Source organism: Bombina bombina, chromosome 2 (genome assembly GCF_027579735.1).
Source record: "Bombina bombina isolate aBomBom1 chromosome 2, aBomBom1.pri, whole genome shotgun sequence".
In the NCBI taxonomy this organism is placed as follows: Eukaryota; Metazoa; Chordata; class Amphibia; order Anura; family Bombinatoridae; genus Bombina; species Bombina bombina.
The window spans coordinates 1,321,662,877-1,321,687,539 of record NC_069500.1 but is presented as its reverse complement, the minus strand read 5'-3'; positions in this window follow the sequence as shown (position 1 = coordinate 1,321,687,539).

Below are 24,663 nucleotides of genomic sequence, written 5' to 3'. Positions count from 1 at the left end.
ATTCTGCGGAGTTGTCCTACAATTCTACGCTGATATGGCTGTTTGAACTTTACAACAATGAAAAGAATTATCATCATTAACGACTATGCTTAGAAATTAGAGGATACCGTACAGATGGGGTTTTCCACTTCAACTCATGGTGATCCACAACAACAGACGGATTACCTGTTTGAGACCTCAAGAGATCCCTCAATTCTGTAAACTAATGGACCTGGGCCCCCCTCCTTTATTATCTGCCAAACAGGGACTGTCACCTGAAAGTACAAGATCCCAGGCAGAGAAGAAAAAGGAGTCGTGGAACACCTTCCAACCTCCTAAAAAAGGTAGACTTTCTCCAAAGCAGAGTTCCAAAGACACAGGTACACAGCTTAGGGAGGCTCTGCCCCTCAGCCTCCTCCAAAGACAGAGAAGATTCAGATCCGGGATCGTCTTGAATGAGAATTCCTGGTACCATAAGTAAAGCTGTCTAAATGTGACAATACCGAGGATGTGTTGTTTTGCCTAGATGCGAGGCCTGTTAATAAACTTAACAGACTTTTGCTGTAAAAACAGTTGACCTATATTTAATATTATATGTTTGGCACTAAAGGTCAACAAATGACTCTTTGGATGGCCACCTGGATGGCAAAGTTATATTGTTTTGCGCAACTAAATTATAGTTATTAAGACAACATTATGTAAGGTTTCTCTAAAATTCCCCTGAGTCTTGTATTCTAGAATAATCTTTTGCTAGTTATTAGATATTCATTGTTAAATTTGTTGTTATCTTTCACATTTTTGCACTCAAAATGGTACAGTTCATACATATGTGAAACACCATCAATATGGTTCGGCTATACACGACAGGTACCCCATTAACCACAAGAAACCATGTCACGCACCCTACATATAATATCCCAATAAACGCTCAATGGCATTGTTAGACCTATCTAAAAGATGTGCAGATATATTGTTTCTACAAGAGACACACTTTAAAGACATTGGGAACCAAAATACCTAGGTCCCCACTATACACAACACTATCACAATTCCGACTCCCAGAAAAGGAGAGGGGTGAGCGTTTTATTCCACAAGAGTACTGCATTCCAACATATACACACTACTAAAGATGCAGAGGGGCGATTCCTGGGAGTTTTCAGGCTACTGTATGGAAGCCTGGTTACATTTATTAACTTATACGCTCCTAATGTCAAACACATTCCATTCTTCTGCAGAATGTTCCAGAAACATGTAGATATGGCCAAGGGAATTGTTATATTAGGGGGTGACTTCAATTTCCCACTTCAACCAATAAAAGACAGCTCGAATGCTAATATCCGTGTCTCCAGGAAAACGGCACAATTTTTATGGAAAAACTTAAGGGAACACAATCTCTATGATTCTTGGAGATACTTCTATGGGGACAAAATAGACTACACATTCTCTTTAGCACCAACCAAAATGTACAGCAGACTGGATTACTTTTTTGTAAACCAAATAGGTCTTTCACACCTTTCAAACTCCCAAATTAAAGCCACTACATAATTCGATCATTCTGCTATATTGATTTCTTTAAACTGGCCTAACTCTAGAGACACTGAATTTATATGAAAATTAGACGACTCTATATTACATAACATTGAACACACGGACACATTAACAAAATCCCTTAAATAATTTTTTGCAATCAACTCAACTCCTGGCATCAATATCTCCACCTTATGGGAATCACAAGTGTTACATGAGGGGAGAGTTTATTAAGCTTAAGGCACAACTCAGGAAAGCACAACGTTAACAATATACTGACTTAACAGTACAATCATCCAAACTTGAGCTCCAACATAAAAAAACACCCACTAACACTCAGGTTTCACAAGATTTAATGAACACAAGAAATAAATTAAAAGCCCTTTTAGCCCAAGAACAACAAACTATTTCTCATAAAATCAAACAAAAATTTTTCTATGAAGGCAATAGAGCAGGTAAATTATTAGCTAGAGCACTTAAAAAAAAGAAAATTGAAATCATATATACACCAATTGATCACATTTTCGGGACTACTATTTTAAGTTATATAACATCGCCCCTAACGGAGCTAGATTATTTGAAGAGTCAGAACTAGATCACTATCTACAAAGTTGTACTTTGCCATCCCTAACACTGAAACAGAGGGAGGAATTAGATTATCCTACCACTCACCAGGACTACTACTTAGAGTACTTAAGGAGTTGAATACGGGTAAAAGCCCAGGCCCTGATGGCTTTTCCGTCAAATATTATCACTATAAAGACATACTGTCCCCTTTTCTTCTACAACTTTTTAATGAGATAGGTGAAGGAAACCCCTTCTCTCAAAACATGGTAGAGACACATATAATGATGATACCCAAACCTGGTAAACCTCCAACTACCCCACCGAATTTCCGTCCTATCTCCTTACTCAACGTGGATGTGTCACACTTTGTTTTGGAAATAAAGTTATCTAGAGAACAAAGAGGAAACTTCAATTAGACCACAGCTGCTGAGATAAATTTTAGTGTTGTGGCTAAGGAACATGTAGAAAACACAATATGTACCGGTATGGTAAAGTGAGTCCCAGATATGTTACCAAGCAGTTAATGTGAGGTTTCAGGAATATTACTAGGGATTGCTTATAACTGTCACCAGTGCAGAACACAGTTAAATACAGCTAAGCCTAGATTCTGAACCAAGTGTGGAATAATGACAGAAGTTTACAAGAGTAATAATAAGCTGAGTGAAAGCAACTAGTTAATGACATCCATTCCCCGTGAAACATTTACAGGCTGGGAGCAGAAACAAACAGGTGAATAGCAAACCTACAAGCAATGTAATATGTACTTGCTGAACTGATTAGCGCTACTATTTGTACATTCAAGGTTGCGAGTCTGAACTGATGGTAGGAACAGCCAGAAGTTAAAAGGTACCTTATAGAAGTGCCGGTCAGTTTGGAGGCAGGTAGAGGGAGTTCTGATCCTAATTCAAAGGTTAGGTGTTGCGATGAGCAGCGGTAGTTGAGAGGCTCTGAGCAGCGGTACTCGCGAGGATGTTCCATTCCGTTGGCGTGTGACGTCACCGCGGATTGATCCTGTAGATCCGGCCTGGGAGACTGAAGGTAACGTAGCTGCAGGAAGGTGTAAGTTGAAGAACAGCTGCTAAGAGTATCAGAAGAGCTGGTTCAGGATAAAGTGCAATTCAATAAGCAAAACTGTAGGCAGTTGGAAGAGCTCAATAGTAAAGAGAACTTCAATACCAAGCAATGTGATACAGAGCAGGCAGTCTTTTATAGGGGACAGGAAGTTACACCTAATGCAATTAAAGGTACAGCAGCCCAGGAAGTTATTAACCAGAATCCTAAGGAGAATCCTGACAAAACCCCCCCTTCAAGGAGCAACTCCGGGGCTCAAGGACTAGGGCGGTCAGGATTCCTACGATGAAAGAGTGCCACCAGTCTAGGAGCGGAAATGTTAACAGCTGGCTCCCAACGAACGAGATATTGGAGAACACCTCGATGGACACGAGAGTCCAGGATAGACAGTACCTCATATTCCGTATTAGGGTCCACAACAACCTCAGGAAGGAGAGCATCGGAAGAAGAACTCCGGAGAGCCTTGTACGGTTTCAACATGGAGACATGAAAAGTGGGGTGCACCTTCATGGTATCCGGTAGTTTAAGACGAACTGCGTTAGGATTGACGATGTGAGATACTGGGTATGGGCCGATGAATAGAGGTGCAAACTTCTTAGAAGGTGCATTAAGTCTGAGGTTTTTTGTTGATAACCAAACTAAGTCACCTATGGAGTATACAGGAGATGGTATTCTCTTTCTGTCATAGTAGTACTTTTGGGTCTTCTTTGCATCCTCAATGGCAGCTTTCACAGTGGAGAAATTAGACGAAATAAGAATGGAGAGATCAGAGATGTTGAGTGAAGAGCTCTGGTTGTCAGAGAGCAATTGGAATTTGGGATGGTATCCGTAGTTCACATAGAATGGAGTTTGTTTCGTTGTGGAGTGGATGGTATTATTATAGCAAACCTCCGCATACGGAAGATGTTTAGACCATTGCAGTGGTTGAGACGAACAGTAAGTCCTTAGGAATTGTTCGAGCCACTGGTTAGAGCTCTCGGTCTGGCCATTGGTCTGAGGATGATAAGCCGTACTTAGCCTTTTGGTAATTGAGAAGGTCTTACAGAATGCACTCCAAAGTTTGCTGGAAAACTGAGTACCTCGGTCAGTCAGCAAGGTATCGGGGATTCCATGGTGTTTGAACACATGGGTAATAAGTAGTTGGATAGTCTCGGAAGCCGAAGGAAGTTTATGGTAAGGGATGAAATGCGACATTTTGCTGAAAAGATCGACAACAACTAATATAGTAGTATTATTGTCAGATTTTGGAAGGTCGATAATGAAATCTAGGGCAATCTCTTGCCAAGGTCTACTAGGTGTAGGTAATGGTATCAAAAGTCCATAGGGAGGATGTTTAGCTCTTTTGGATACAGTACAATCTTTACAAGTGAGGACATGATTTTTTATGTCTTGATAGATTCCCGGCCACCAGTAAGAACATGTGATTAAGTCCTGTGCTTTTTTAACACCGGGATGTCCAGCGAGTAAAGATTCATGAGAAGACTGTAACAGTATCTGTCTTAGTGTAGGAGGTATATATATTTTTTCCTTGAAATAATATATCCCGTCATCTTTTTTCTGTAGTTGGGAAAGTGGTTTACTGGAGTCCAGAGATTGTTCATGTATGAGGGTAGAATTGGTCTCGATAACAAAAGAAACAAAGTTTTATAATGGAATAATAGTGTCCTTTGGATTATCGGAGCGGGTGTAATTGGGTAATCTTGATAAGGCATCTGCCTTATGGTTTTTCTTCGCTGTTCGGTAGACAATCTGAAAATTAAACCTGGAAAAGAAGAGGTTCCAGCGGACTTGTCTAGCAGACAGTGTTCTTGTTGTTTTAAGGTATTGAAGATTTCTATGGTCCGTATATATGACAGTGGGAACTGAAGTCCCCTCTAGGAGGTGGCGCCAGTGTTCTAATGACAACTTGATAGCGAGGAGCTCCTTATCTCCAATAGGGTAGTTTTGTTCTGAGCTGGATAAACAGCGAGAAAAGTAGGCGATTGGGTGGAGGGGTTGATTTATCCCTGAACGTTGAGATAAAACTGCTCCCACGGCTACGTCTGAGGCGTCAACCTCAAAGGTATAGGGTAATTCGGGGTTGGGAAACCTCAGGATTGGTGCAGAGGTAAACAGGTGTTTTAATGTTTCAAATGCTGATTGTGCATCAGAATTCCATTTGAATGTTGTATCAGATTTAGTTAGTTGAGTAAGAGGCTTTGTGACCTTTGAGAAGTTCTTTATGAACTTCCGATAGAAGTTGGCGAAGCCAAGGAACCTCTGTACCTCTTTCTTTGATTTTGGTGAAGGCCAGTCAATAATTGCCTGAATTTTGGTTTGTTCCATATAAATACCAGTGGAAGTTATCACATAGCCTAAAAAAGTTATACTCTGTGTGTTAAAAATACACTTCTCTGGCTTAGCATAAAGAGAATTACTTCTTAACCTTGAGAGTACCTGTCTTACGTGTAGAGTATGTTCAGAAAGGGTCTTTGAGTAAATGAGTATGTCATCCAGATAGATAACAAGGAAAACATCTATGAAATCACGAAAGAGATCGTTGATTAGATGTTGAAAAGTGGCCTGGGCGTTACATAAGCCGAATTTCATCACGGTGTACTCGTACAAGCCATACCTTGTACGAAACGCCGTGAGCAATTCGTCACCACTTCTTACACGTATTAGATTATATGCCCCTCTGAGATCTAATTTAGTGAAATATTTTGCCCCTTCTAATCTCTCAATCAATTCAGGGATTAGTGGTAAGGGGTAACGGTTCTTTATTGTAGTATACAATAGGTCTTAGTGAACCATCCTTATTTTTCACAAAAAATATACCCGCTCCAGCTGGAGAGGTGGAGGGGCGAATAAACCCCTTTCTTAAATTTTCTTCAAGATAGGTTTTCAGATGTAAAAGCTAAGGTTTGGATAAAGGGAAAATATGACCATAGGGTATCTGTGCCCCAGGTACTAGCTCAATAGGGAAGTCGTATTTCCTATGTGGGGGAAGATTTTCTGATTCAGTTTTACTGAATACATCTGAAAAATCCCTATACTGTTCTGGTAATTGTATCTCATCTGTATCGGGGGAGATGTGCATGATGTTTATTGGAAAACATGTGGTACTGCAGTATTCAGAGGAGAAGGTAAGTGTTAAATGTTTCCAGTTAATGTGAGGGTTGTGTAAAGTTAACCAATTTAACCCTATGATAACTGCAGATGCAGGTGAAGAAATGACATTGAATGTGAGATATTCTCTATGATGTTCATGGGTAGTGACTAAGATAGGTATAGTTTGAAACTCTACAAGACCTGATGAGATAGGCCTTCCATCTATACCCTTTAACAACAGGAGACTTTTTGCGGATTAGTGGCATTTTATTGACAAATGTATAATCTTTATCAATGTAACAAGCTGATGCTCCAGAGTCAATTATTGTGGGCACGAGGAGTCGGTGTTGATCCCACTGAAAAGAGAGTGAGAGTTTAAAGTATGTTGTTCTTGTGTCAGAAGTACTACAACAATTACTAGAAGCATAAGACTCACCCTTGTTAGATCTCTGTAGAGCTGGACATTCCTTAAAAGAGTGTTCATCTGAAGCGCAGTAAAGGCAGAGATTGTTTTCTCTACGCCTGATCTTTTCTTGGGGGCTTAATGGGCCTTTGAGGAAACCTATTTCCATAGGTTCTATGTTGGCTTTGTGAGAGGAGGTGGTAGGTGTACTACCAGAACTTTTCTTGGTGTATGTATCTGGATATGTTCTTTCATGCTGTCTCTCTCTTAATCTTCTATCAATAGTAATACTGAGCTTCATTAACTCTTCTAAAGTGGCAGGAATGTCCGTGCGGGAGAGTTCATCTTTTACTGAGTCAGATACACCCAGGCGGAACTGATTCCGTAAAGATAAGTTGTTCCATTCGGAATCCTTTGCCCACCTCTATAAGTCTGTAATGTAGTCCTCGACTACCCTCTTTCTCTGTCTCAGTGCCCTAAGTGCTGTCTCTGCGGTCTGCTATTTGAAAGGGTCCTCGTATAATTGACCCAAGGCTAGGAGAAATTGATCCAATGAATTGAGTATATTTTCATTGGTCTCAAAAAAACTATTGGCCCAACTGCATGGTTCACCTCTAAGGAAAGAGATAATAGTCAAAACTCTAGTTCTGTCATTTGGGTATGACTGGGGTTTTAAAGTGAACAACAGAAGGCATGCATTCTTGAAATCTCTGTAATTTGCCCTGTCTCCATAGAATTTTTCGGGGAGACTAACTTGTGGCTCAGGTGTGTGAATTTTAGTTTCAAGGTAATCCTTTATGTAAGCTTTAAGTGCTACATTCTCAGCTTTTAAAGTGTTAAGGCCATCAGCCAGTAAATCTACTTTCTGATTAAGGGATTGTATTTGAGCGGTCATCTCAGCTGGATCCATGTTAATTAGGCTTGGTATTCTGTCACACCTTGTTTTGGAAATAAAGTTATCTAGAGAACAAAGAGGAAACTTCAATTATACCACAGCTGCTGAGATAAATTTTAGTGTTGTGGCTAAGGAACATGAGGAAAACACAATATGTACCGGTATGGTAAAGTGAGTCCCAGATATGTTACCAAGCAGTTAATGTGAGGTTTCAGGAATATTACTAAGGATTGCTTATAACTGTCACCAGTGCAGAACACAGTTAAATACAGCTAAGCCTAGATTCTGAACCAAGTGTGGAATAATGACAGAAGTTTACAAGAGTAATAATAAGCTGAGTGAAAGCAACTAGTTAATGACATCCATTCCCCGTGAAACATTTACAGGCTGGGAGCAGAAACCAACAGGTGAATAGCAAACCTACAAGCAATGTAATATGTACTTGCTGAACTGATTAGCGCTACTATTTGTACATTCAAGGTTGCGAGTCTGAACTGATGGTAGGAACAGCCAGAAGTTAAAAGGTACCTTATAGAAGTGCCGGTCAGTTTGGAGGCAGGTAGAGGGAGTTCTGATCCTAATTCAAAGGTTAGGTGTTGCGATGAGCAGCGGTAGTTGCGAGGCTCTGAGCAGCGGTACTCGCGAGGATGGTCCGTTCCGTTGGCATGTGACGTCACCGTGGATTGATCCTGTAGATCCGGCCTGGGAGACTGAAGGTAACGTAGATGCAGGAAGGTGTAAGTTGAAGAACAGCTGCTAAGAGTATCAGAAGAGCTGGTTCAGGATAAAGTGCAATTCAATAAGCAAAACTGTAGGCAGTTGGAAGAGCTAAATAGTAAAGAGAACTTCAATACCAAGCAATGTGATACAGAGCAGGCAGTCTTTTATAGGGGACAGGAAGTTACACCTAATGCAATTAAAGGTACAGCAGCCCAGGAAGTTATTAACCAGAATCCTAAGGAGAATCCTGACAGGATGTGAAGTTTTATGCTAAAATTGTTGCCTCCCAAATAAATAAAATTCTTCCTACACTAATACACATTAACCAAGCAGGTTTTACACCTCATTGAGAAGCTAGGGACAACACCATAAAATTAGTTAACCTCCTTGATCATGTCACAGACACCAAATTACCAGCTGTATTCTTATCAATAAACGCCGAAAAGGCTTTCGACAGGCTAAATTGGAAATTTTTGAAGGCTACCCTATATAAATTTGGATTTGGTCACTCTATAGTCAAAAAAATATTTGCTTTATATAATTCCCCCACAGCCAGAATTCGTTTAAACGACTCCTTAACCCCCTCTATAACTAATGGCATGAGACAGGGCTGCCCACTTTCACCTTTGTTGTTTGTCCTAGCAATGGAGGTTTTAGCAACTAAAATCCATCAGAACCCCAATATCAGGTCACGGTGACAATCAATACAAATTGGCACTATATGCTGACGACGTAATGCTTATGTTAACATCACCTGCTACATAACTCTCAGCGTTATCACTGGAACTTTCCAATTATGGCAGGTTTTCATTTTTTCAAATCAATAAGACGAAATCAGAATATATTAGCATCCACAATCCTCCTCACCTGGTCGGTAAGATACAATTAGACTTTGGTTACCGTCATAATACAAAATCAATTAAATATTTAGGCATACAGATCCCAGAAAATAAATCCCTACTATTCTTACTAAATTACCCACCATTATTACAAAATATAAGAAAGGAACTGCATGACTGGGAACACAAGTCAATATCTTGGCTGGGTCGTTTAAATTCAATAAAGATGGTCATACTCCCCAAAATATTATACACATTTCAAGCCCTACCCATACAGCTTCCAGACTCTTACTTACATTCTTTGCAAAAAAACATTACTTCCTATATATGGTCTGAACATATGATGAGAGTTCCTATGCTTACGATGTATATGTCAAAAGATAAAGGTGAACTAGGTGTTCCCAATATGGAATTTTATAGGTTTGATACACACCTTGTAAGAATTATAGACTGGTGTAAAAATGGAACCAATAAGGAATTGATCGAGCTGGAATGCTCTTTGGCTTCCTTCCCTAATTTAGGCAGCATATGCTGGCTACCTTTATCAGAACTATAACTTCCGTATCCTCACTTATGAGTGAAACCCTCAAAACTTGGAACTATATAATTAAACGTTTCCCCTCTATCTCATCTATACCTTCTCCCCTAACTCCCTTACTTACCAATCCTATTTTTCAAATAAAGCATCATAAACTAATCACAGCTGACAGCACGCTCTATACGCTACTCCCATTTTGTAAGGTTTTAAGAGAGGGTGCACTGTGTTCAAAAGAAGAACTAACTAGATTAGATATAGGCCATTTTGATCAGTGGTATAAATACTTCCAACTTAGACACCTTATTTATACACACCCCGATAAGCAACAAATCCTCAGATCATTGACCCCAATAGAAAATATATGTTATCAACAGATCGCAACTAGGGGCCACCAATCCATGGTTTATAAACAGATATTGAATTACCACTCACGTAACGTACCCTCATATATAAAGAAATGGGAGAAGGAGCTGGGTTCTCCACTTACAGAAAAAGATTGGCTCATCATTATAAAACATATGAACTCCTCATCCACCACCATGAAATTCAGGGAAACAAATATGAAGTTACTAAGTAGATGGTACCTAACACCACATAGATTAGCACAAATGTATCCAAACTCCCAAGCTTAATGCTGGAGATATTGTGGCCACATAGGTACACTACTACATGTGTGGTGGCATTGCCCTAATATTCAAGAATTTTGGAAACTAGTGACCTCTGAGATTACTAAGGCTATCCATTACAATATATCCCTTGACCCCTGGCATGTTTATTCCACAAACCAACTAAAATCAGATGTAGGCTTAGAGCAACACTATTGAATATAATGTTAAACTGTGCTAAACAGCTGATTCCAAGATGGTGGAAAAGTGCAGTAACCCCATCTAAAGGGGAATGGGTAAATCTGATATCCTTAACCTTATCCCTTGAGAAATATCACTATAATCTGATACACAAAATGGAGGATTATTATTCAATCATGTTTATTTGGGAAGAGTATTTGTTTGCTAGACAACAGTGAGTTTATGATGTATCTGTCCCCTGGAAATGTACAATGTCAAACATGTATATGTATCAATATGATCCTGTCAACGATGTAACTGGCATGTAAAAACTGAGACCTGAACTGTACTATAATATTTGTAAATGTTTTGACTTGTTTAAATAAAGAAAAATTAAAAAAAAAAAAAAAAAAAAAAAAATTTTTTTCCATTATAAATGTCACTTCTGTCTCCATTTGGAGTCTCAAAAAGTCTTTGGGGCCGATTTATCATTGTGCGAGCAGACATGATTTGCTGTAGCAGATCGTGTCTGCTGCACATCGATAAATGCCGACAACATACACTGTCGGCATTTATCATTGCACAAGCATTTCTCGTGATCCGATCTGGATGATTTCTGTCCACCACCTCAGAGACAGCTGCTTCTTAATTTCAGTTTCTGGGGAAGATTGCAGCATACACTGCTTGGTAAATTTACCCCTTTACATCTAAAGTTTGATTTAAGCAATAGAGTATGTGAGTACATTTAACCCTTTTATTACCTTGCAAGACTTCACTATTTGCCACTTTTCTCTTTTTTGGAGGTTCCTTTTAATCTGCAAGCAACTTTTATTGGGACTTTATTCTTTTCCCCAACGTATATCCTTATGTGCACTATGTGTGTGTGTATGTGACGGATTACCGGCTACCCCAACTGGGTAGCTCCATCAAAGGATCCTTCCAACACCTGGAACGTGCCACTATGTAGCGGAGAAGAGTGATTATAGCAGTTCCCACCCAAATAACTAGAGAGACTAGCATTCAGATGAAACAAGAAGTACACTTTATTGGGAAAAACACATGACATTAAAACACAAACTGATCTTGATAAGAGCCTTATCTGTCCCCCAAATCTCCCACCATTCTCGCCCCACCAGATGTGCTGGCGCCTCCATAATGTCCAATGGCCCCCAGTGTCCAGTGGTACAGGGAGGGTGCATTTGGGGTGATTCCTGGGGAGCGGCGGCACTTACAGAATTTTGCTGGAAAGCCCTTGGCTCCCAGTTACTTCAGTCCAAAAAGGCGCCTTGATCCATGACTGGGAGTCAGAGTTATGGGCTACCCAACATACACCAGGAAGACCTCTGGGAAATGGGTATTGAGGGGATGTCCAAAACCCCTGGGTTCCTAAGAGGGCTCACCCCTGGAAATCACCCCACCTCTAGTCCTCCCTAAGAGGTATCAATCCCCAAAAGAGCAGAGCTCTAGGACGAAGGGCCACTGGAGCGACCTGAGGTAAAGGGGACCAGGAATCTGAGTTGCTGTGGCCAGCCGGCAGTTCTATGTGGCTGGCCAGCCAAAGGGCGGTCTGCTGAGTAGGGCTTGGAAACCCCGGTTCTCTATGGAGCTCACCTCCGGCAATTGGCCCACATCTTACCCTCCCCACTGGGTACCTGTCTCCAAAAAAGCAGAGCTCTGGGTCAAGGGGCCTCTGAAGCAGCCGGAGGTAACCATCTCCGGAGGATGCTGGGTGCGGCAGCCGGCTGGTAGATCCTGGGGCCCAGCCAGCCGGAGAGAGAGATAGGTCGGTCAGAGACCAGTTTTTCAAGATCAGGTTCACACACAAATTCTCACAAAAGATAAGGTCTGGGGAATTGCGGTTGCTCTAAGGAGCCCAAAACCGCCAAGAAACGAGATGGGATGAGGTAGTAGGGGGTGGGGGTTTAACCCTTGCAGCCCGGCATCCGTGACTTCATCTATCTATCTATCTATATATATATACCCCCTGTTCTGCGCTAGGTTCCAGTTTCTGAAGGCATGAGAATGAGGCTCCCATTGGAGCCTATGGAAGAGCATTCTCATGAGCACAAAGCTTCCAGGCAATGCAAACTTGTAATACCAACTTGTAATTCCAGCACACATTTGTGTGCGCCGGTATTACTGAGTGGAATACACAATAGCATGAATAAGGGTCGGATGGACACGAAATGTTGCTGCTTTTTGTCTTCATGTCACTTTGAATAAAGACTACACTTTCATGAATTGTTGGTGCTGACGTCTTCCTTTTGAATTTAGGTGGAGTGCAAATATTTTGCTTGTGAAAGTGCAATTTTTCCCTCCACTTATAATCTAGCCCTTCATTTTTAATAGTGTTTAGCTGTGTATTTACTATAAATATTTCACATTCCAATGTTCTTCACATAAGGGAATATGTTCTATGTGTTTTTTTCCAGCCTATGATAATACTAGGGTTTAGAGTAGGCTTAGTCAGGTTTATATATTTTATGAGCTCCAATTTGGACCTATGGTTCTCTTGATTTATTTGGCAAAGATAATAGGTTCTCTGCTATTTGGGTGTCTGGAGGGTGTCTTTAAAGGGACACTCAAGTCAAAATTAAACTTCATGATTCAGATAGAGCATGCAAATTTAAAAAGCTTTCCAATTTGCTTTCATTAATAAAATGTGCAGTCTTTTAATATTTACACTTTTGAGTCACCAGCTCCTACTGAGCATGTGCAAAAGTTCACAGCATATACGTATATGCATTTGTGATTGGCTGATGGCTGTCTTATGATACAGGGGGAGTGGAAATAGACATAACTTTGCAATTTATTTTTAAAAAAATCTACTACTCATTTGAAGTTCAGACTAAGTGCTGTTGCATTGTCTTCTTATCATGCATTCATTGATTATACAAATCTACTGTATTGACTGGTCCTTTAATGTTTAGCTGAGTATGGATTATTTGTGATACAGTTACAATGATATAGATAGGCTAGTTATTGGGTGAAAAGGTATATTATGTATCAGGTTCTAAATAGTATTGTTATAGAGGCATGACCTCTCCTCAAATGCATTAACCACTTTTGTTACAATAGGAAGTTGCGGGTATAGAAGAAATGTTTAAGTATACTGGGTGGCTCCTTTACCTCCTTTGGCTTACGGCAATGTTTCACTGCGGGTGCTCTCATTTAAGGAGACAATATACCCAGTTATTTTGCTATCACTGCAGTAATTGTCTCCGATGAGGCCAGCACTATTAGGATAACATTGTTGACTGGTATAGATTAGTGAGTAGATAAGAGATATGGAATATATCTAGTATGTCAGCAGATGCTGGTGAGAGATTAACAGTCTGTTGATTGACCTATGCACTGTATTATCTCCTCCCTTTGTAGTATTAATATTAGACATTGGTGGCAATCCGTATTGCCATGCCTGGTGGGCAGTTAGGGTATTTGGAGCTCAGCTGTCATCTTTTGGTGAAGCATGTCCTTTGTAGATTACAACTGCTTAACTACGCTGTATATTAGACATGAGTATCCAACATTTATTGGTTGTGTTAGATTTGTTGTATATGACGGCTATAATAAGCTTAGAGCTCTGCTAGCTAATAATACATGGCAGCGATATTATACTTGCGATCATCATATGAGGCATGGTTATCTGTAATGTATAGAGCTATATTTCAGCAGTATCAGAGTCCCTGTTTACAGTTATACAGGTGATCCTTATGTTTGCATTTAAGTATACCACTATTCATAATGTTTTTATGACACCAATATATTATTATATGATTGTTGATGATTATTGTCACTTTGATGTTTATAAACACATTTGGCTGCCAGTAAAACTATTTTGGTGCCTTTGTACAGGGAGTAGAGTTTCTTGATATTATTTAAACAGCATTGCACAATATGTTATGTAAGAAGGGGAGATTTTCCACAAAATATCAGAAGTTTAAAGCACTTTGAAAAGACCAGCGAGTGACAGCTTCTTGTATTTTGTGTATGGATGCATTCAACCTGCAGGCACCCTGGCATAAGACCCTTATAGTGAGAGTGCTCTTCCTCATTGATTCTTGTGTATATAAATAGTATAAATTTATAAATTTACAATATATATTTATATATTAGCAGTCTTTCTGGTTTTACTATTTATAGGTATGTGTTTGAGTAAAATTAACATTTTTGTTTTATTCTACTGACAACTACTGACAACATTTCTCCCAAGTTAGGAAACCTGAGTTCATTAAAACAAAATTGAGCACACCTGTGATTTCCTAATTGCATGAACATAGTTATAAAATAAGCTGTAAACATCAGGGGCGCGATCCGATATCGATCGCAGTTTGCGGCGCAAGCGAGGGAACCGGCGTCGCCCGCAGTTTCAGCTCGCAACTTGAGCTATCCCATATAGGTCGCCGTCAGATGCTAACGTGCCGTAAGTCTCACAAACCAGCGATGTCCAGAAATCTGCGTAAGTACAATTTCTGGCGTCGCCAGTGACTTGCGCCACGTTAGAAACTGCCGGCGCCTATAAAACCTGACTAAAGTCTAAAAACACCCGCACTGTCTAACACGCCTCCCTAACATAGCCCGCACTGTCTAACACGCCTCCTAACATAGCCCGCACTGTCTAACATGCTCCCTAACATAGCCCGCACTGTCTAACACGCCTCCCTAACATAGCCCGCACTGTCTAACCCTCTATCCGCTATCCCCCCTCACTAGCCTAACAATAAAAAAGCTATTAACCCCTAAACCGCCGCTCCTTTACCCCGCCGCAACCTAATAAAGTTATTAACCCCTAAAACCGCCGCTCCCGTACCCCGCCGCCAGCTATATTATATCTATAAACCCCCTAAAGTGAGCCCCTAACACCGCCGCCATCTATATTAAAATTATTAACCCCTAATGTAAGCCCTTACACCGCCGCCATCTCTATTAAAATGATTAACCCCTAATTTAATCTACTACCCCCGCCGCCAGCTATATTATCTATATTAACCCTAAGTATATTATAGTTAATATAGTTATTACATTATATATATTAACTATATTAACCCTAATTATATTAGGGTTAATTATAGTTATATAGTTACTATAGTATTTATATTAACTATATTAACTCTATCTAACCCTAACACCCCTAACTAAATTTATATTAAATTAATCTAATTCATTTATAAACTAAAATATTCCTATTTAAATCTAAATACTTACCTATAAAATAAACCCTAAGATAGCTACAATATAATTATTAATTACATTGTAGCTATGTTAGGGTTAATATTTATTTTACAGTAAATTGTTAATTATTTTAACTAGGTATAATAGATATTAATAGTTATTAACTATTTAATATCTACCTAGTTAAAATAATTACCAATTACCTGTAAAATAAAATCCTAACCTAAGTTACATATACACCTTACACTATCAATAATTTTAATAAACTACAAACATCTATCTAAAAATACAATTAAATTAACTAACTAAATTACAAAAAAAAACAAACACTAAATTACAAAAAATAAAAAAAAAGATTACAAGATATTTAAGCTAATTACACCTATTCTAAGCCCCCTAATAAAATAATAAACCCCAAAATAAAAAAAATTCCCTGCCCTATTCTAAATTAAACAAATTTTCAAAGCTCTTTACCTTACCAGCCCTTAAAAGGGCCTTTTGTGGGGCATGCCCCAAAGAATTCAGCTCTTTTGCATACAACAAATACAATACCCCCCCCCATTACAACCCACCACCCACATACCCCTATTCTAAACCCACCCAAACCCCCCTTAAAAAAGCCTAACACTACCCCCTGAAGATCTCCCTACCTTGTCTTCACCACACAGGGCCGAACTCCTGATCCGATCCGGGCGATGTCTTCCTCCAAGCGGCAAAGAAGAATTCTTCCTCCGGCGACGTCTTCCTCCAAGCGGCAGCAAAGTCTTCATTCTTCCGGCGGCATCTTCAATCTTCTTTCTTCGCTCCCGCCACCGCGGAGCATCCATGCCGGCCGACTGCTGAACTTGGAATGAGGTACCCTTTAAATGACGTCATCCAAGATGGGCGTCCGCCGAATTCCGATTGGCTGATAGGATTTCTATCAGCCAATCGGAATTAAGTTAAAAAAATCTGATTGGCTGATTGAATCAGCCAATCAGATTCAAGTTCAATCCGATTGGCTGATCCAATCAGCCAATCAGATTGAGCTTGCATTCTATTGGCTGATCGGAACAGCAATAGAATGCGAGCTCAATCTGATTGGCTGATTGGATCAGCCAATCGGATTGAACTTGAATCTGATTGGCTGATTCAATCAGCCAATCAGATTTTTTTAACTTAAATTCCGATTGGCTGATAGAATCCTATCAGCCAATCGGAATTCGGCGGACGCCATCTTGGATGACGTCATTTAAAGGTACCCTCATTCCAAGTTCAGCAGTCGGCCGGGATGGATGCTCCGCGGCGGCGGAGCGAAGAAAGAAGATTGAAGATGCCGCCGAAGAATGAAGACTTTGCTGCCGCTTGGAGGAAGACGTCGCCGGAGGAAGAATTCTTCTTTGCCGCTTGGAGGAAGACATCGCCCGGATCGGATCAGGAGTTCGGCCCGGTGTGGTGAAGACAAGGTAGGGAGATCTTCAGGGGGGTAGTGTTTAGGCTTTTTTAAGGGGGGTTTGGGTGGGTTTAGAATAGGGGTATGTGGGTGGTGGGTTGTAATGGGGGGGGGGTATTGTATTTGTTGTATGCAAAAGAGCTGAATTCTTTGGGGCATGCCCCACAAAAGGCCCTTTTAAGGGCTGGTAAGGTAACGAGCTTTGAAATTTGTTTAATTTAGAATAGGGCAGGGAATTTTTTTTATTTTTGGGGGTTTATTATTTTATTAGGGGGCTTAGAATAGGTGTAATTAGCTTAAATATCTTGTAATCTTTTTTTTTATTTTTTGTAATTTAGTGTTTGTTTTTTTTGTAATTTAGTTTAGTTAATTTAATTGTATTTTTTAGATAGATGTTTGTAGTTTATTAAATTTATTGATAGTGTAGGTGTATTTGTAACTTAGGTTAGGATTTATTTTACAGGTAATTGGGTAATTATTTTAACTAGGTAGATATTAAATAGTTAATAACTATTTAATATCTATTATACCTAGTTAAAATAATTAACAATTTACCTGTAAAATAAATATTAACCCTAACATAGCTACAATGTAATTATTAATTATATTGTAGCTATCTTAGGGTTTATTTTATAGGTAAGTATTTAGATTTAAATAGGAATATTTTAGTTTATAAATGAATTCGATTAATTTAATATAAATTTAGTTAGGGTTAGATAGAGTTAATATAGTTAATATAAATACTATAGTAACTATATTAACTATATTAACCCTAATATAATTAGGGTTAATATAGTTAATATATATAATGTAATACCTATATTAACTATAATATACTTAGGGTTAATATAGATAATATAGCTGGCGGCGGGGTAGGTAGATTAAATTAGGGGTTAATCATTTTAATAGAGATGGCGGCGGTGTAAGGGGCTTACATTAGGGGTTAATAATTTTTATATAGGTGGCGGCGGTGTAAGGGGTCAGATTAGGGGATAGATAAGGTAGATGGCGGCGGTTTTAGAGGCTCACAGTAGGGGGTTAGTTTATGTAGATGGCGGCGGGGTCCGGGAGCGGCGGGTTAGGGGGTAATAACTGTATGAGGGAGTTCGGGGGGGGGGGGGGGATCGCGGTTGACAGGGAGATAGACATTGCGCATGCGTTAGGTGTTAGGTTTATTTTAGCAGATCGCGGTTGACAGGGAGATAGACATTGCGCATGCGTTAGGTGTTAGGTTTATTTTCTAGTTAGTTTAGGGAGTTACGGGACTCCAATAGTCAGCGTAAGGCTTCTTACGGCTGCTTTTTGTGGCGAGGTGAAAATGGAGTAAGTTTTCTCCATTTTCGCCACGTAAGTCCTTACGCTGCATATTGGATACCAAACTGCGCGGGTTTGGTATACCTGCCTATGGCCCAAAAAACTGCGGGCGACGGCAGAAATATACGGGCGTAACTTCTAGGTTACGCCGTATATGTGATACCAAATCCGCGCAAATATTGGCGTCGCCGGCTTTTGCGGGCGACGATTTATATCGGATCGACCCCCAGAATTTTGGACCCATGTCTATCTGTATGTCTGCATCATTGCTCCAAATGGAAAATAATTACCAGACAAATTGAAAAATCTGATTGTCAGCATTCACAAAGATAGAAGATGATACAGTGACCAACTAAAGATAATTTGAAACAGTTACAGCAGTAATCTGTATATAAAGAATGACCAATAGTACCACTAATCAGAGGCATAGTGGCAATCTTTCTAAAATGATGCCACAGACAGTGCACTACTTGCACAATCTAGCCCTGAAAAACAGACAAGCAAGTGCTTCAGACTTGATTCAGGGGTTATCAATGGAAATATGAGTTTCTGTGATAGTTCAGACAGTGCAAAGGACATTGACTAATGTCAACCTCTATGGGCAGCATAAAAAATAAAACCTTTCTTGCTCTTGCTCTGGCACAAAACTGCAAGATTAAACTTTGCTATAGAAAATGAAAATAATCCTGATGAATATTGTGAGCACATTCTTTGGTCAGATGAGATCAAGATACATTTGTTCAGCTCAGATAGGTACAGCATATTTGGTGTGAACCTGGCCAGGACTACCACAGTGAATGCATAATCCAAACAGTAAAGCACAGAGGAAGGAGTATGATGATATGGGGCTGCATGTGTGCAAAAGGTGTTGGGGAGATGACATTTATAGATGATAATATGCAGTTGAGGCTTATCTTTTAGGGCAGTAGGAGCAGAGCAACAATAGTTAGTTTGGGGCAAAAAACAATAATAAAATTAATTAAATGCAAAGTTGCCAAAATATAAAAATAAATTAAAATGCCGCTGTAAAGTTATTTTTTTTTCAGAACTTGGGGTTAATTTAAAATAATATAATAAATAATAATAAAATAATAATTATAGTAAAAATACAATAGTAATAATAATTATACTATTTTCTTTTATTATATGCAAAGCTTTTATTATTAAGTACTGCCAGAATTCGAAACTAAGATAAATAGTTTTTTTGGGATCCATTTGTTATTTCTGATCCATTCTTTATTTATATTCATTATTCTATTCTAAAGTTTAGAATAGAATAATGCATATGAATAAAGAATGAATCAGAAAAAAGAAAGTATCCGAAAAAATGATTTAACTTAACATAACTAATATCCAGCCGATTTCCGAAACAAAATTATTTAAAACCCCTGCGGTCACCCACATCCCGACACTAAATAAAGCTATTAACCCCTAAACTGCCATACCCCCACATCGCAAACACTAAATAAAGCTATTAATACCTAAACTGCTGCCCCCCACATCTTCATCACTAACTAAACCTATTATCCCCTAAATCGCCATACCCCCACATCACCAACACTAACTAAACCTATTAACCTTTAAAGCGCCATTCCCCGACATCGCCGACACTAAATAAAACACTAAATAAAGCTATTAACCCCTAAACTGCTGTACCCCCACATCGCCAACACTAACTAAACCTATTAACCTCTAAAGCACCGTTTCCTGACATTGCCGACATTAAAAAAACACACTAAATAAAGCTATTAACCCCTAAACCAAAGTACCCCCACATAGCCAACACTAACTAAACCTATTAACCTCTAAAGTGCCGTACCCCACATCGCCAACACTAACTATACCTATTAACCCCCTAAACCACTGCCCCCACATCGCAACTAGCTAAATTAAACTATATTAACCCCTAAACCTAACACCCCTTAACTTTAACATAATTAAAATAGACCTTAATTAAAGTTACAATTATTAACTAACTACCTATTTAAAAATAAATACAAACTTACCTGTGAAATAAAAATATAACATTATCTTAAAGGGACAGTATACACTAAATGTTATATAGCTGCATGTAATAGATAGTACTATAAAGAATAATATGCACAGATACTGATATAAAAAAGGTCCCAATTTAGCTCTGTTAAAAAGGTTAGCAGGTAAACCCACTGAAAGTTGGTGTAAAGCAAAAAAACAGACCCCCCCTTCCTCTGCATATGAAAAGACTGTTTACACAAACAGAAACAAACTAGAGTAGGAATACATCAGTGAACTTTAAAACTTTTGGGCTTGGTTAGGAGTCTGAAAATCGGCGCAATGTTATTTAAAAATAAGAAAAACTATACATTTAAAAAAAAAAAAAAAAAACCTGTATAGGCTAAATAAATGGATCATCTATAAAACATGTATGCAAAGAAAAATCTAGTGTATAATGTTGATTTAAACAAATAAAACCTAACATTACTAAAAATGAAAAAACCTAACAATACAAATAAAAATAAACTACAATTACAAAAAATAATAAACACTAAAATTACAAAAAATAAAAAAATACCATTACAAAAAAATAATAAAATTATCCAAAATAATAAAATTATTCCTATTCTAATACCCTGTTTAAAAAAAACACACCCCAAAATAAAAAAAAAACTAATCTATAATAAACTACCAAGGGCCCTTAATGGCCTTTTGTAGGGCATTGCCCTAAAGTTAACAGCTCTTTTGCAAAAAAATAAAAACAAACACCCCCTATCATTACAAACACCCCCCCAAACCCACAAAAAAAATAACCCAATCTACACTTTGCCCTGAAAAGGGCATTTGTGTGGGTATTCAGCTCCTTTTCGGCCCATTCAAATAAAAAAAGCCCTAATCAAAAAAAAACTAACACTAACCCCAAAATCGGTACTCACTGTTGCAAAAGAGTCCAGCAAAAGAGCTACATCCCAGCAGCGAAGCATCTTCATCCAGGCGACTACATCTTCATCTATCACGGGACCGGCATCTTCTATCTTCTTCATCCCTGCAGAAGCGGAGCTGTCGGTGGATGCGCGGAGGTCCATGAGGAGGTCTAGGAGGAGGTCTGATGTGGTGGTCCTCTTCATGCAATCGTCCGACGCACACTGAGGATTCAATGCAAGGTACCCCTTTTATATTGGGGTACCATTGAATTCCTATTGACTGAAAAATTCAAATCAACCAATAGGAATGAGAGCTGCTTAAATCCTATTGGCTGATTTGAACAGCCAATAGGATTTAAGCAGCTCTTATACCTTGCATTGAATCTTCAGTGTGTGGCGGACGATCGCATGAATGGACCTCCATGTCGGACCGACAGACTTCCGTCTGGATCATTCACCACTGCACATTCACTGACCGCTCCGCCTCCGCAGGGATGAAGAAGATAGAAGATGCCGGTCCCGCGATGGATAAAGATGGAGCCGTCTGGATGAAGATGCTTCACCGCTGGGATAAAGATCTTTCACCGGATTTTAGCAACTGTGAGCACCGATTTCGGAGTTAGTGTTTTTTTTTTTTTTTTTTTTTTATAGATTAGGGCTTTTTTATTTTAATGGGCTGAAAAAGAGCTGAATGCCCTTTTTAGGGCAGTAAAAGAGCTGAATGCCATTTTAAGGGCAATGCCCATACAAATAACCTTTTTAGGGCAAAGTTTAGATTAGGTTATTTTTAGTTAGGTTTTTTTTATTTTGTTGGTTTGAGGAGGTGGGGGTTTGTAATGTTAGGGAGTGTTTGTTTTAATTTTTTGCAAAAGAGCTGTTAACTTTAGGGCAATGCCCTACAGAATGCCCTTTTAAGGGTTATTGATAGTTTATTATAGATTAGTTTTTGGGAGTTTTTTGGGGTGTTTTTTTTTAAATGGGGGATTAGAATAGGAATAACGTATTATTTTGGATAATTTCATTTGTTATTTTTTGTAATGGTTGTTTTTTTATTTTTTGTAATTTTGGTGTTTATTATTTTTTGTAATTGTAGTTTTAATTTTTTTTAAATGTTAGGTTTTTTTATTTTTGTAATGTTAGTTTTTTATTTTTGTAATGTTAGGTTTTTTATTTTTAGTAATGTTAGGTTTTTTTAATTTTAGTAATCTTAGGTTTTATTAGTTTAAGCTAAGGTTTTATTTTTATTTCACAGGTAAGTTTGTATTTATTTTAACTAGGTATTTGCTAAATAGTTATATTGTAGCTAGCTTAGGTTTTATTTTTATTTTACAGGTAAGTTTGTATTTATTTTTAAATAGGTAGTTAGTTAATACTTGTAACTTTAATTTAGCACTATTTTAATTATGTTAAAGTTAGGGGTGTTAGGTTTAGGGGTTAATATAGTTTAACCCCTTAATGACAACTGACGTACCAGGTACGTCATGCATTAACAAGCAGTTAATGACAATGGACATACCTGGTACGTCAGTTGTCTAACAGAGTGCTGGAAGTGATCACAATCACTTCCAGCAGCTCTGAGGGTATTGCAGTGATGCCTCGATATGGAGGCATCCTGCAATACCCCTTTACAAGCCTCCGATGCAGAGAGAGCCACTCTGTGGCCCTCTCTGCACCGGTAGTGATGGTGCCGATGGTGCCTTTGTCCGGTGGGAGGAGGGAGCGTGTGCGCGCGCGTGCACGATGCGCGCGTGTGCACAATGCGCGCGCACGTGCGCGGGTGCACGTGGATGCGCGTGCACGTGCGCACATTAGCCACACTGACACCAATGAAGGAAGGGGGAAAAAAAAAAGTTAAAAAAAAAGTTAAAAAAAAAGTTAATTTTTTTTTTTTTTTTTACATATAAAAGGATCTGGGAGGGGGAGGGGGGTGGGGGTATTGTGGGGGGGGCTGCTACACTACAGAAAAAATTAAAAATACAAATAAAAGTTATAAATAAAATTTAAATAGTTTGGTTTGTGGGGCCAAACTGGGTACTGGCAGACAGCTGCCAGTGCCCAAGATGGCGGTAATTAGGTAGGGGAGAGGGTTAGAGAGCTGGAGGGGGGGATCAGGGAGGTTGGTGCTAAGGCAGGGGTCCATCACAACTAAAATATTTTATAATTTTTATTTAAAAAAAAAAAAAAAAAAACTCTTTTATTTAGTACTGGCAGACTTTCTGCCAGTACTTAAGATGGCGGTAACAATTGTGGAGTGGGGGAGGGAAGAGAGCTGTTTGGGAGGGATCAGGGAGTGGGATGTGTCAGTTGGGAGGCTGATCTCTAAAATTAACCCTGCAAGCTCCCTACAAGCTACCTAATTTAACCCCTTCACTGCTGGGCATAATTCACGTGTGGTGCGCAGCAGCATTTAGCGGCCTTCTAATTACCAAAAAGCAACGCCAAAGCCATATAAGTCTGCTATTTCTGAACAAAGGGGATCCCAGAGAAGCTTTTACAACAATTTCTGCCATAATAGCACAAGCTGTTTGTAAATAATTTCAGTGAGAAACCTAAAATTGTGAAAAATGTAAAGTTTTTTTTTTTTATTTGCTCGCATTTGGCGGTGAAATGGTGGCATAAAATATACCAAAATGGGCCTAGATCAATACTTGGGGTTGTATACTACACTACACTAAAGCTAAAATTAACCCTACAAGCTCCCTACAAGCTCCCTAATTAACCCCTTCACTCCTGGGCATAAAACATGTGTGGTGCGCAGCGGCATTTAGCGGCCTTCTAATTACCAAAAAGCAAACACAAAGCCATATGAGTCTGTTATTTCTGAAAAAGGGGATCCCAGAGAAGCATTTACAACCATTTGTGCCATAATTGCAGAAGCTGTTTGTAAATAATTTCAGTGGGAAACCTAAAGTTTTTGACAAAATTTGTGAAAAAGTGAAATATACCAAAATGGGCCTAGATCAATACTTTGGGATGTCTTCTAAAACAAAATATATACATGTCAAGGGATATTCAGGTATTCCTGACAGATATCAGGGTTCCAAAGTAACTAGCGCCCATTTTGAAAAAAAGTGGTTTGGAAATAGCAAAGTGCTACTTGTATTTATTGCCCCATAAATTGCAAAAAAAGCAAAGAACATGTAAACATTGGGTATTTCTAAACTCAGGACAAAATGTATAAACTATTTAGCAGGGGTGTTTTTTGGTGATTGTAGATGTGTAGCAGATTTTGGGGGTCAAAGTTAGAAAAAGTGTGTTTTTTTCCATTTTTTCCTCATATTTTATCATTTTTTTTTTAGTAAATTATAAGATATGATGAAAATAATGGTATCTTTAGAAAGTCCATTTAATGACGAGAAAAACGGTATATAATATGTGTGGGTACAGTAAACGAGTAAGAGGAAAATTACAGCTAAACGCAAACACTGCAGAAA